Here is a 13966-nt window from a genome sequence, read left to right on the forward strand (position 1 = left end):
ACGATGGTCAACCTGGGTAATGAACAGGCTGACCCAGGAGAAAGATCTAAGACCAGGAGATGACAGCTGTTTTTTCATCGATTTGAATGGATTAAAGCCATCCAGCCGGTATGCTGGGACGGCACCTGGGACAATGATCTTACAAGACTCCGCCATCCTCGAAGATGGAAAGATCACAAATACCGGAATTAGGTACACGGTAATGTATGACTCTAGAGAAGGAGATAAGATAATGGCCTCTCATATTATAAAGGCCTTACGAAGAGCTGTAGGTAAGCTGGAGTCAGCTGTCTTTGTGGTTCCCAGTGGTCCAGCGGGCATCATAGTGAGAAAAATAGTAATATACATGATGAGGAAGGGTAAGACCTTGCCGAGGATGTTACTCCCCAGCCTGAGCGAACAAGGGAGGGCAAGGTCGAGGTCGGTATCAACAAGGAGGTGAACCCCCCCGGTCGTTGAAAGTAAAACGGTCGTAGTAAGGGCCCCCGGTAAATCTTATGCCGATCTGTTGAAAACCATGAAAGAAAAGGTTAAGGTTGAGGAGGCCGGCGAAATACTGTCAATTAAACAGGGAAGGGATCAACAACTAGAGGTCTGAATTAGTGAGGCGCAGAAGGCGGGGAAGTTTTCCTCCCTGCTGAAGAACAGAGCAGAGGATCTCCAGGTGGATATAAGAACAAGAGGAGACCGCAGAACAGTCGTTCATGTAAAAGACATGCTAGGCGACACTACTGAGCGAGAGGTCAGGGAAGCGGTAGAGAAGGTACTAGGACAAGGAGAAAACTTTCAGGTCACATCACTAAGGGAGGCATTTGGAAACACAAAAAATGCCACGGTGGTCACAAGTCAAAGGAATGCAACAAAATTAATTGCAGCAAGGCTGAGAGTAGGGTGGGTGAGTTGCAGGGCCTACATTCGGACGGATATAGAGAAATGTTATCGATGTTGGGATGTCGGTCACAGCAGATGAGAGTGCAGAGGCCAGGACTGTTCAAACCTCTGCTTCAACTGTGGTAAACCCGGCCATGTAATTAAAGATTGCAAGGAGGCGACCATATGCCTGGACTGTGGAGCCACTTCACATAGGACCGGGAACCCGTGCTGTAACATAGGTCATGACTAAAGTAATACTAGTTAATAATAACAGGAGCCTACTCTCTAGTGATTTGAGCATAGAAATAGCAGCTAGATACGAAGCGGACTTCCTGGTGGCCACCGAACCTAATGTGTATTCGGCGGCCAGAGAACAGTGGCTGACCGATGGGAATGGTGATGCGGCAATTAGAAAGATCGTTGGAAATGTGGATTATGATCTGTATGGTAGAGGTGACGGACTCATTGCTGTTGAAGTAAGCGATAAGATTATAATAGGTGTATATATCAGCCCTAACTACAGCAGGGAATCTCTTAAGAACAGACTCCTTGACCTCCAACAAGTCATTATACGAGCTCGGAAGAGAATTGTAGTCCTTGGAGACTTTAACTGCAGGAGTGTTCTAGCTGGAGCGGTCTCCTCGAACGCTAGAGGAAAACTCTTGGAGGAATTGCTGGCAGCGACAGGAATGACATTATTAATGACGGAACAGCCACCTACCAAGCAAGAGGGCATCAATCGGTCCTGGATTTAGTTATAATTGATGGAAGGATGCGCACTGATTTCATGGTTCTTAATGACGAAACAGCCAGCGATCACAGAGCCATCTTTGTTAACTTCAGAGAGAAACGGCCAGAAATAAGACAGATAAATAACAATATCAGACTGTCTGATCAACAGATATATAGAGTGGCTAATAATGCGGCAAATAGAATTAGAAATAGTACTCAGATAACACCTGAAATATTCCAAAATATAGTTAAAGAAGAGATGGCGAACATACAGAGGAGAAATAATATTAAACATAATATGGTCTTTTGGGGGTCCAGGGAGATAGAGGAACAGCGTAGAATTATGCAAAGACACAAGAGGACGGCCCAGAGGTTGCGAGCTAGAGTTGGTTCGGAAATAGGATGTAACATTGCGACAGAGCAATATAGGCAAGCGAGAAAGACGCTTAACTTCCTCATAAAGCAGGCCAAAAGAAGGAAATGGTTAGAACTATGCGAGGAGTTGAATGCTGATCCGTGGGGAAAGGCTTTCAAAATAGTAACCAAGCGTCTTGGGAGACAAGCTCCGACACTGAATGAAGAAACGGCTGCGTTGCAGATCAGAAAGTTATTCCCCAGAACGGAGGAGCAATATAATAGAGAGATGATAGAATGCCAGGGAGGAAGATTTACACAAAAAGAGGTCATGGAAGCTATAAATAAATTAAAAAATAAGAAAAGCCCCGGCCTAGATGGCATCCCAGCGACCATCATTAAGATAATAGCTAGAATTGTACCTTGGGAAATAGTCGATGTAGCCAGCTACGGCCTACAAAATAGAAGCTTCCCTGAATGCTGGAAGGAAGCAAGAACAGTCTTCCTCCCAAAGGCAGGACAAATTCAAGAGAACACAGCATATAGACCGATTACGCTCATAAATAATATGGGAAAAGTACATCCGGAAAAACAATGTCTACATCCGGAACAATACGGATTTAGAAAGGGACGGTCCACGGTGACCGGAGTCGAGAAGGTAAAACACTGGGCATTAAATTGCAGAAGCGGTACATGGAGGACTAGCATGCCGGCGGGGTCGTCCCTGCGGGAGCCTAGGCTCTTTGTGGAGTCAGCGCTGTCGATTAGAGGCCAAAGGCGTAAAGACCGAGTCCCGGTTCCCTGCTGAGGCGCTGGGGGACGGCATAGCCGGACCTTGGCTCTAAAGCGGGGGATTAGAGGCAGGCAATGTAAAACAAAAGATCCGAGAACGGGGAGGCCAACCTGCCGTGCTGGACGTATAGCCGGCGGGTGGGGGACGCCTCCTTTGAGAGTAAAAGGACACTCTCCCCGACTGAGTATACTTAATTGGATATCCGATCGGGGTGAGTAGGAAAAAAAAAAAAGGAGGTGGAAGAATCCAAAAGGACATTAGAGCTATATTTTGATCCCAGAAGTAGCTGCTGTATTGGTCAATAGACCAAGGGTCATTTGGGGTCTAACGTCTGCAGGATTGGAAGGAGGTGTACAGATCAATGTCAGTATTGTGAAGAAACTAACACATTGGAGCACATCTTTTTCATGTGTCCTAGGCGGAAGGAAGAATTGGCATGTGATGGTTTGGACTCGCTTGGGGGTCATGCAGTTGATGCTCTTGTTCGGTGAGAGTTGGACCATGGTTTCTGGTGGAGTTGACCACAGTGGTTTCTGGTGGAGCGCTCCACCAGAAACTACTAAAGGAAGAACATGAGGTGAGCAGCAAAGATGTCAGTTGAGGGTAGTGCTGGGCACCAGTCTTTGGGGGCAGGTGACAGGTGTGCCTCGACACTGCCATCAGCAATGGCTCCCATGAAATGCATTCCTGCCATCTAAGGCTAGCATAGCTGTGTGGAGTTAAGAATCTACTTGTATAGTAAATATTGAGTTGTAAATATCATGTGAATGTGGTGTGTAAATATTTTCATGGTTGAAGCACAATCTTTAATGAACTGTGAGTCATCACTGTGTGAGGTGAGGTTGAACTGAATGCATCATATCAGTCGACTGAAAATATTACAAAAATAATGAGTAATATTAAATTTTGAACAATTTCTTTCTGTTTAACAATAATGACCTTCCCTTGGGGTATGCATGTGAGGCTAGAGTAGGTATACAAACACCTCATGGGAGGCTAGCCCAATCATTACTATGAACTATTAACAAACGGGGTGCCCCTGGACAACTTGTTTGGAGGTGCTCTTATATCAGAAAACAATCATCCGATTTTGAAAATTCAAACTGGGAATATATATATATAGTTTGTCTGTTTGCTCATGCATCATGTGAGAGGAAGCTGACTGATTACTTTCAAATTTCAGAATACATATGTGTTACCCCAGAGAAGGTTTTAAGCCATTAACCGAGGCCCTAGCTCCCTTGAACATTGAGATATTAAAAATTTCATTATTTCTTCACTCCCAAGATGGGTGAAGTTGTGAATTAAAGAAATTCATTAAGGAAAAGATAGATTTATTCTTCTACTTCATTAATGAATATTTCTGCCGCCATTGCAAAGAAATAAGTTATGAATTTTTCATTGTCAAAGGCGTGTGTACTTTAGTTACTATAGTTCCTATTACCTATATTTCATAATTTAGTTTCTTTTTCAGGGTTCTGTCCAACCTCATCATGTATGTTACAATATCCAATAATTATAAATACTTACATGACCTGGATAAAATTCCTCCTCTTCTTCTGCCTTTACAGTGTGTACATCATTAATTTTAAGATTAATCCGAGGTGGAATGTCATCATTTAATGAGATCTCAGATTTCTATAAAAATAAGATGAAAAAACCTTACAAAAATGTTGAAATTAATTAATATTCAATAAAATATCTTTTTTTATTCTGACAAACTTAAATATACCATTGTAAATTAAAAAAATATTTAAAAAAAAGGTCTTTCAACCCATCAAAGACAGAAAAGAAGACACAAATTATTTAACCCCTTCATAGTTTTTGATGAAATAACTCATCAAATAACTACCCTGATAAAAATTTCCTTGACAAAATAATTCGTCATCCACTTTTTTGCTGAAAAGTGCCACTGATGAATTATGAATTGATCCATTTAATTGTGTTTGTTGATGGGTTACTGTAACATATGCGAGTCTAGTTCCATTTTTACTCTAATTTATTGCTGAAGCGGTAGTATCATATTGTTTCTCTATTCTATATGTCCTAACAATGTATATTCATTATTCGGGTTATTTTTTACAAATAAATTAGTTGACATTCTTTATGTCAAGCAGACTAATCTTTATGTCAAAGATTTCATTAAAAAAAATAATAACTACCAAACCAGTTTTTGAGGTTTCACCTGTGGAAAGAGACTGATAATTATGAGATGCTTTTGTTTGTAGCTGTATATATGCTATCAGGAATTACCTGAAAGCCACAAACTGAAAGTTATTACACAAACAATCTCCTTTTTACAACTCTTGGATTTGGAAAAGTGTTAGCCCAAGGAATCAAACTTTTATTGTATTCCCTCAATTTTACTCATGATGATAATACTAATAAATCTCCAAAAAATAAAATCGATTATTGACTATCTTGTTAAAAAATTCAGAGATGTATATACACCAGAAAAAATTTTAGCAGATGATGAAAGTTTACTGGAAAGGTAGGCTAAATTTCATTCACTTTATTAGAATAAAATGAGCACACTTTGATATTAAGACATTTCAGAGCCAGAAACTGGATATATGAAAATAAAATTTGATAGCATATGTAGATGCAGGCACACAAATTGTAAAAACTCCTAATCATGGCTACACCACTAATATTGTCATTACTCTTTTTGAAACTAGTAATCAACTAGTAACAATAAGGCTATCCCACGAACATCCACTTAAATGAGGATGATATGCATGACATGTAAACAATGTGTAGTCTTGTACACTCAGGCGTAACATTCCTGTGACATATGGTTTATTGAGCCCCAACAATCAAAGTCTATAGGTATCCATGGTTTAGATTTTAATTGTCTATAAAAGCAACTAAATTTTACTAGGATTTGAACTTTACAACCTTTTGACTTCAAAAATCAGCTGTTACAGCAGTGTTAATTAACTGCCTATTTGCAACTCAACAAATATTAGTAACAAAATATATATATATATATACAAACCTTTGTAAAAGTGATTATAAAAGCAAATGTCGATATAGTGTATCTTTTGTACCATATTACTATCTCTTTTTTCTTACACTGTACATTGTATTTTCATTTTTCAAATTTCTTCTTAATTTAACTGAAACACATTTACCTTTTATTTTTTTTACTTATTGTATTACCTATTAAATATAGAATCACACAACCTTTTTTAAATTACCCTTTTCAATTATCCAGATTTGGCCTTGAAATGTCCATCTGGATAATTGGTGTGCCACTGTATATAAAATCTAACACTTACCACTTCATTTTCAACTTTTAAATTTTCTGGTTTAACTAAGTTAAACTCTTCAATTGTTAGAGATCTGTTTTGATTATTCATAATTTCAAGCAGTTCCTCCTCTTTCAGTTGTACTGAATCTATTTTCTGTAATAAAAAGCAATAAATAAATGCTACAAAGTAAATATGTTTATGATTTATTGTACAATTTATAAAAGTAAAATAAATTGTATATGTAATTCGCTTATCATACACAAACAGCGCAGCAACAGTTAAATTATTATTAGTATTAGGTGACTTTACTGTGCCAGGGTTTATATGGAAAACCTAAGAAATGTTTCTTTTGCTAAATGTTGCCATACAAATATAAATATTAAAAATGCTGTTACTCACCATATAAATGGGTGTTGAAAACAACACTACCTTACAAGATGATGTTGTTTTTTACAAATTGTAAGCTTCTGCAATCAAATAATTTGTTAAACTGTTCGAGTAATTCTCATGATTTAGTTTTTCTAATCTTACTGACAGTAGTGTTAATATTGCTTACGGTGAAATTTTTTATCATGATAAATATAATTTATCACGATCATCAGAGATAATGTTACCTAAAATTTTGAAATCTAATTTTATTTCTCATAAATACTTAACAGATTATAAAAATATTCATCTTATAATAGTCAGAATTTACTAAATAAGAATATATGATTGCATTTTCTCATAAAAATTGATTGTAAACAATATTAATTTTTTTATCGCAAAATAAGCATGAAGCTAGTGCATGGAACATGGAAATGTCACTTTATAGTGTATGAAAAATGTCATACCTAAGCAGGATTTGATATTGATCATGAATATAAATTTATTAATAAGAAGAGAGTTCCATAAGCTACAAAAACAATATAAATCTACTTTAATTAAAAATGAAATTCATACAGTGTGTGATAAGGAGGGAAAAATAATGTTGACAACCAAATTCATATTAGACTGTGTAGAATTAATATGGAAAGGAAAGAAAGCAGTGGTTCTAAATGCTGTCATATATATATATATATATATATATATATATATATATATATATATATATATATACTTTTTATTCCCTTAATGTGTATGTTGCAATTTGTTCAAGTAGTTAACAATAAAACTACCCTACCATGGGCCAATTAGATGAGAATGATATGTAAACAATGTGTAATCTTGTACACTCAAATCTCTGCTACAGAGGAATTATTTTTTATCAGTGTTTATTTTACTGCGGGTTTTTAACTGAATTTTTGCAATTCATTCAGGAAACACACACACGCGCACACACACATTAAGGAATTTATTAATCTCAATTATAAAAGTAAATTTCTACACATAGAAACTTTTTTTTGTTTTTGCACCATATTTATTTTTTGTTACATTGTACAAATTTACATATATTCCAAATATCTTTCTGGGTCAATCCATTTAATGTGACCCAAGAATTGACACCAATTCCACCAAAAAAAAATTGAAACTCACCCACTTGTTTTCCACATGTCTCAGGACCTTAAAATTAAAATTTTTTTTTTTTTATTTAAGCAGTTTATTTGTGGCAGCCATTTTTGTTATGGTACACACACCTATTTTTGTGATTGCAAGGGTTTATGAAAACAATCGTAACTAAAAAACTGTAAGTCCGGAAAGAATGAACCAAAAAGTAATATATTCATATTTTTTCAGGGTGAAAGAGTGGTCTAGCGGTTTATTTACCTATCTCTCTTCTTTCTACGAGAAAATTAGCGATAAATTTGATCTTGAAAAACAGGGAAATTTTACTTTTGGTAATTTTTTTATGAGGCGAGGATGCCAAACACAGTTTGAATTATTTTTTTACATGTAGGTATTGTTAGTAGTTTTACCATAAATAATATGAATAGTGATATAATACTTAACCCTAAATATTTATGAATTTTTGGAAACTAATCTTTTTACATGATTTAAGTTTTGGCTTCAAATAATTTTGACGGGCTGGTAATAAAAAATTTTTATTTCCACCACTTGTAGTGTTTTTGTAGATGTTTATGGAAAATAAAATAGTTTCTTGTGTACTGTACTAATAAAAAAATTATAACCTCTCAAAAATCATGAAAAACTTGTTACAAGCAATACAATTTTGACTTAATAAAAGGGATTTCTTTCTTCTTGGCGATTTAATATCTTTATACTTAATACTATAGTTGAAATAGGCTTGTTTGAACCATTCAATTGCAGTGCTCATCTCATAACAGGCGCTTGAATTCATTTCCAGTCATCAGGAAAATTCATGCTGCAACATGCTCATTTATGCATGTTGCATCATTTAGCTTCGCAGTTACAGACTGGTGTGACTGACATTAGTCAGTGACCTGTTCACATCTTTACCAAGTGTCACAAATTTTATCCTATTTTTGAAAGTGTTTATTAAATAAATAAGTTTTCATCATTATATTACCAAATTTTAAAATTATTTAAATTTTTACATTATTTTTCAAGTAAAACAATGGAAGAACAATGTCCCATAGGAATTTATGTGAATGAAGAGTGTCAAAACATTGTACTGGTACAGTGCCAAAAGAACTCATTAAAATTTGTGAATTTACTGATGAAAACAAATAACTTATTTTTTTACATGTTAATTCAGATGTCACTAGTGTTTGTAAATATCACGAAAATGTTTTTGTCAACATTCAGTCACCTGCATTGACAGTTCTGTTGCAACCCTTTGAGAACTCATAAAAAAAACAGTTAAGAAAAACTTGACAAATAACATTAGAGCAAGCTCTAAAAGAACACATTTTCCAAATTTAAATTTAGTACCTGGAAAGTCTCTTTGTGTTAACTGTTTCAAAAGTATTTTTTTTCAGCAGAACAAAGAACTATACGAATGTAAAGACCAAGAGCAATATATTGCCCCACATCACATAATTGAACGATTGGATGCTGGTTGTAGCATTTTGGGTGTATCACTTCCATCAAAATTAATTAAAAATTAAGGTATTAGAAGCTACCATAAATATGTTCTTGTGTCAAAAGGCATTGTAAGATGTTACTTTACTTCAGACTCCAAGGACTAAGAAGATCATCTGTTGTCAAGTATTCCACCACTTTCACTTAGGGAAAAAGACTCTATTGCTTGTGTGTATGACTATCAATGGTGGATAGAAATGGTAGATATTAGCCTTGAAAATGATGATCTGCAGGTTCATTTTTCCAAGAGACATATTAGAAGAGATATCACAGCTGTTGCTTAACCACACTAAACAATAAACTTTCATTGCTACAAAAACAGGCTATTTCATTGAATAATTACTAAAATTTTGCTACAATTTAGTTTTTCTTCGTTAGAATTTTATTTTGGTGAACAAAAATACACCAATATATAAAGATGAATTCTTGAAAAAAAGATGTGAGCTACTTATTGAGATCTCAGTTTGGGTATGTTTTACAAATATTTTTAAATCAAAATTGTTTTAGGTTACTGTTATTGGTTAATTTATAATTAAATTACTGAAAAAAACTATTACTATAACTAATGTAAGTAATAAAAAACAATTTTAAAAAATATTGAAAACATTAACTTCAACAGCACAGGCGCTAAATATAAAAATATATAAAAACTGTCAAGTGCAAAGAAGACAACAAACCCCCTTGGAGAACTTATTTAGAGAGTCAAAATCATATAGCTTTTAACAGGGTTTTCATGATTTTTGAGAGGTTATAATTTTTTAATAGTACAATACACAAGACACTATTTTATTTTCCATAAAAATCTACAAAAACACTGTAAGCTGTCCACATTAGAGATTTTTATTGCTAACCCCATGAAAGTTATTTAAAGCCAAAATTTTAATTTTTTGTAAAAAAATTAGTTTTCAAAAATCATAAAAATTTAGGGGTATGTATATCACCATTAATATTATTTATGGTAAAACTACTAACATATACCTACATATAAAAATAATAATTCAAACTGTGCATGCCATCACTGCCTCTTGAAAAAAAAAATGACCAAAAGTGAAATTTCTGTATTTTTCATGTTCAACTTTATTGGTAATTTTCACACAGAAAGACGAGAGATATGTAAATAAACCACTGAAACAATCTTATACCTTGAGAAAATATGAATAATTTTTTTTTTTGTTTTATACTTTCAGGACTAATGGTTTTCTTTAGTTATGAATCTTTTTGTAAGCCCTTACAATCACAAAAATAAGTGTGCGCACCGTAACAAAAATGGCCACCACAGGAAAAATGCTTAAATAAAACTGTTATAAATTAGTTATTAAGACTGTATAAACTAAATAACTTTCGCTGTGAAGGAACATACGAAATTCTCCTGACTTACTAAAATAATTTAAAAGAATACTTTTAAGGTCCTGAGACATGTGGAACCAAGTGGGTAAGTTTCAATTTTTTTTTTTTTAATTGGTCAAACCATCCTTGCCTCACATCAAATGGATTGACCCATCCCTCATTTTGAAATATATGATGGTAACTAAAATTGGCTGAATCCATTTAGTTAAAAAATAACTGCAGTTTCCAATAACACCTTCATTTATTGTGTGATTTTTTTAACAGATATACAACAGTTTAAACGCAAGTAGCATCTTTCATGGCGACAACTACAGTAATATTGTTGAATGTCATGTACCAAAACTACTTATAAAAAAAAATTAATTTTCGAAGCAGTTCTCTAGTGAAATTATTATCGCAATTATTAATAACAAAAAATTCCATAAGCTTCAAAAACGTAATCTATTTATTATTAAGAATTATTTAAAAAGAAATTGTATGCAATACTCTTTGTCAAAGATTTTTTTAAAAATTTGCTAATAAAAATGACAACAGCAGATCTTATCCATCTTGTACGCTTTTTGAAGTGAGTATGCTAATAAGGGCGCCAATATTATATAACCTTTTCACTTAAAAATGTGAAAGTGTCTATATTAACGATTTTTCCTTAACTAAAATTACATTTAACTGTAACGATTCCTGCATTATTTTAACTGAGAATGATACTGAAAAGGCCATTTGAGTTAATGATAACTCTTTCGTAGGCCCAGAATATAATCATCCTCTTTTAGTGAAGAAACGCTCTGTCTTTTTTGTACAGTTTTTAACTAAGCTCTTCAATCATTCTTTCATATCTTGAATCATTTTATACTGATTTTCGTTGTGCCATTGGTGTAGTTAATATCAAATTACTTATTAAAAAACTTGCTGCGTGTGGATTTTATAATAAATTGTTGTCTTGGATATATCCATTTCGTACAAACAGAATTCCTTATGTTAAAATTGATAATTTTATCTCTAAGCCTATTTATGTTAGATATGGATTAAGACAAGGCATGCATTTGGGTTCTCAAATTTTCCTTGTATTTATAAATTACTGTTTATTCATAGGCTATTCGCATTTTTTAAATTTTTTGCAGATGATATATGAAATTGTTTAAGCCGATTACAAATCTAGTTGATATTCAATTACTTCCAATCAACTTGAACTGTGAGCAAAAATATTATTTCTGCTAACTTTAAAAAAATTAATTTCATATTCAATTTGGAAGGTTTGAAAATGTTGATATAATTGTGCAGCTGAATAATATAAAATAATACTGCAATACAAAAGGTATCTTCTATTAAAGACTTAGCTGTATGTTTTGATAGCAAGTTATCCTTCAATGAATAAACTGGTAATACTGTAAGTCACTAAAAATGATAAATTTTATTAAGAGACTCTACAAATTTTAATTAAAATTTTAGGTCATGCATTTATGAAGTACTAAATTAAAATTAATAAACTCTGTTGTTTGGTGACCTTTTGCTGACTTGCAATTAAAATTACCTGAAATACCACATAGAATTTTTTTTACATGTGTTGCATGTGATTCTATGCCAATTCTATGATTCTATTACCAATCATAACTTTATTCATATCTTTAATTTGTTAAAAATACCAAGAATTGAGAGATTTCTGATCAGGACAGATTTAATATTTGCTACTAAAATTTTTAGTAATTATTTTGACTTAATTTTCATGGTTCAATCAACTCACATAGATTATCTATTACTATGCCACCTATACTATGTAAAGTACACTTAATACCTTAACCTTTTCAAGAGCTATTCTAACTTATGAATGATAATTTTGTTATGTAATTATGTTGATTTTTTAATATGATTTTGTATTCATGGGTTTCATGCCTGTCTATATCAATTAAATAAATAAATACAATTTAAAATTTAACATACTTACCAAATAGCAATTGTACAGTCTTTGTTTTAGGGTAAAAATAGAAAATTAGGCCACAACAGCAAAGACAATTGCAAAATTCCAGCAAGTACTTTAAAAGATCATTAAACTACCAAGAAGCCAAGGTAACAATTCAATTCAAAATCTAGCAACTTGAACTGAAAAATCCAAACAAAATAATTAAATCAAAATATGCAAAATCAGCCAGAAATTAAATAACAAGGGAGCAAGGGTTAATTTTACTGCAGCAAATTACAGAAACAATCATGAAAACAACAGATGAAACAGAATGAAATAACGACAAAGGTATTTCCTTCTTACCTTTGACAAACAAAATCCTTTCAAAATATTACTGAATTAAATCAAACAACAACATTACTAAATAGACTCTTCCAAACACCTCTCATAGACAGCTTTCTTATAATTCCTTAATGACTGTTCTTTATGTTTTATAGTGGCTTGAATGAGGTTATATTTGATATTGATTCATTTGTGATGGCACTATTAAATAATTACTCTGAAGATGAATTTTTAATTAAATTAAAAAAATTTTTTTTTCTACATCCTGATCACCTTGCTATTTCTTATAAATATATTTACCTAACATTATTTCATGTGTTTTATTTAAATAATAAGTTAAAAAAAAAAAGACATCATGAAAACTAGAACTAATGATCTCCCAGTTATAAGATTTTTGAACACTCACTATACCACTTGGTTCCTGTGACTAAAAATATACAAATAACTTACTTATTTAATAAAAATGTTAAATTAAGTTTACTACAAAACATCACGAGTTGGAAGCTGCCATTTTGGATTTAATGGAGGAATCCCCAACCAAAAACTATACAAAAAGGTAATAATAAATTCCATTACAAGCTGAACCACCAGCCCACACTCTTGTTATCTAAAAACTTTTTCTAATTTGTATGCCCCATTTTAGAATACACTTTTTTTTTTTCAACATGCCCACAATAATAAATGTTACCAAAAATAGGGAAAAATACTAACATTATTCAGATTAAGCAGAATTCAAAAAACAATGCAAGCTTGTTTAAATATATAGATGTCAATAAGCACAGGTTCACTGAAGTTCTTTTTATTATATGTCAGTGAAATAGATTGATAATATTGGTTTGTAAATCTTTGTTTACACACATCTTTGTTCTACATTTCAAATTATGTGTGTGTGTGTGTGTGTGTAGACCTTTGTAGACGCGTTAACCACTAGACCAGACCGGTGGGTTAAAATTAGAACAATTTACATGACTGGTTAAAGTTCACACCAATAATTGATCAATACAAAAAATTCAAACTTAAATTCTATTGATTTATATTTGAATAGCATAACATTACTTACTTAGCCAGATAAACAAAGTAAACACCAACAAGTACACAATAATAAAATTAGAACATCTACTACATCTCTTCCTAACAACGCTTTCCCACAAATTGATCAGTGATGCCAACACATGCAATTGTATACTTTAATACATACGACCTCTGGATATAATCTTGGAAAAAAAATATAAATACATACGTATAATATTGCACAACATACTTAAAAATAATTTTTCATTCACGGAAAAGTTAAGTGGTTTAATGTAAAAATAAAAATTGTACTGAAATTTTCATAAAATTCTTAGAAGCGATTGTAATTTATTAAAATTAAAAAAAAATACTAAGCCAGCATTT

At 32.8% G+C, this 13966-nt stretch overlaps 1 long non-coding RNA gene across 1 annotated transcript; it reads right to left on the reverse strand.

Moving 5' to 3' along the window:
• Nucleotides 1-6413: 6413 nt before the first annotated feature.
• LOC142318431 (uncharacterized) lies at nt 6414-13718 on the reverse strand. Its single transcript, XR_012754908.1, has 3 exons — nt 13632-13718; nt 12275-12429; nt 6414-6620 (listed from the first exon to the last, which is right to left on the reverse strand). It is a non-coding gene; the product is annotated as an uncharacterized LOC142318431 (long non-coding RNA).
• Nucleotides 13719-13966: the final 248 nt, after the last annotated feature.

The sequence above is a fragment of the Lycorma delicatula genome, chromosome 1 (genome assembly GCF_047948215.1).
Source record: "Lycorma delicatula isolate Av1 chromosome 1, ASM4794821v1, whole genome shotgun sequence".
Classification (NCBI taxonomy): Eukaryota; Metazoa; Arthropoda; class Insecta; order Hemiptera; family Fulgoridae; genus Lycorma; species Lycorma delicatula.